The sequence below is a fragment of the Bubalus kerabau genome, chromosome 4 (genome assembly GCF_029407905.1).
Source record: "Bubalus kerabau isolate K-KA32 ecotype Philippines breed swamp buffalo chromosome 4, PCC_UOA_SB_1v2, whole genome shotgun sequence".
Classification (NCBI taxonomy): domain Eukaryota; kingdom Metazoa; phylum Chordata; class Mammalia; order Artiodactyla; family Bovidae; genus Bubalus; species Bubalus kerabau.
Window position 1 is genome coordinate 110,920,844 of NC_073627.1, and position 1,610 is coordinate 110,922,453.

The window sequence follows — 1,610 nt, forward strand, 5'->3', positions numbered from 1 at the left end:
ATGGATCTGGGGTGGAAAGTGGGCAGGAGAAGAGGGAGAGATGGGGGCCTGTAGCCAGGGTGGGATCTGGCCTACTCTGCTGGGGCAGGCTGTGTTTATAGAGGAGGTTTACAGGGGCTTCCTGGAATGACGGTTTCTCCCTTCTCATCTGCCTGTGCCCAGGCACTGAATTCCCCATGCAAGTGAGCAGTCTTTCCTGGAAGCCCTCGCTGTCAGCATCGTAGCTGGGGCTTGGTCCACTTCTCTGGGGCAAACCTCTGCCCTCTTTGAGGATCTCCACTGTGGTACAAGCCCCCGCTCAAGCTCGCTGTCACCATAAACTGCCTGTGTAGCCCCGTCTGGTTGTTCTCTTTTACTGCTGTTTATTTTCCCCAACCTTGTGGCTCCAGATGAGGTCCACAAGCTCTCAGTCACCAATTTGCTGCTCCCACTCCATGGCTGGGGAGAGAAGGACCGCCTTGGCCCTCTCAGCCGTGGCTGGCCTTTCTCACCTTTCTAGGCTTATGGGAGAGCATCCCTTTCCATCTTCCTTCTGAAGTCCTTCCCACTCACTTCCACCTGCCACTGTGGACCTCACCATGTACCTTGAAGGCTCCACGAAGGTAGGTGAGGACTGCAGGTGTGGACAGTTGTCTGCCTATAGCCTTCAGGGAACAGTCACAAGGTGGTCCCAGCCATCCGAAGAAAAGGAAAGAGTCAGACAACCAGAAAAGGAAAGGGGAACACAGAGACTGAGGGCATCACCTGATGCGCATCAGGAGGAAGTGAAGAACTGCCTCAGCTTTGGAGAGTTGACCCGCAGCCTGGGGTCTGTCCCATGTATTTCCAGGAAGGTATTAGTGAACTCAGATAACTGACTTCTGCCTTGCTTCTCAGGCTTTAAGGAATATGAAAGTAAAAAATGTATATTACAATATATATTGGCCCTGGGAGGGAACATAGAGGGCATGCAATTCATCTCCCTGTGAGGTTGCTGGGTGTGATATACTTTCAAAAATTATTTATTTTTAATTAAAAAAATTTTAATAGTTGATGAAAAGAGCCGGACACAACTGAGCAATTAATACTTTCACTTTATTTTTCATAGTTGATTTACAATGTGGATTTCAGGTGTATGGCAAAGTAATTCAGTTTTTTATATATATATACACACACACACACACACACACACACATACATATACACACACACACACACACACACACGTGCACATATATGGGCTTCTCAGGCGGTGCTAGTGATGAAGAACCCACCTGCCAATGCAGGAGATACAAGAGATGTGGTATCGATCCCTGGGTCAGAAAGATCCCCTGGAGAAGGGAATGGCTACCCACTCCAGTATTCTTGCCTGGAGAATCCCATGGACAGAGGAGCCTGGCAGGCTACAGTCCATAGGGTTGCAAAGAGCTGGACACAACTGAAGTGACTTAGCACACATATATGTATATACATGTATATATATTCTTTTTCAGATCCTTTTATAGGTTATTATAAAGTAGTATAGTTCGCTGTAATATACTTTGAAGTACCTCGGCATTAATAATGTGATATTCATGTGCGTGTGTAATTGAATGTACCAGGGAAGGCAGCCCTTTTGCACTTAGAGTACC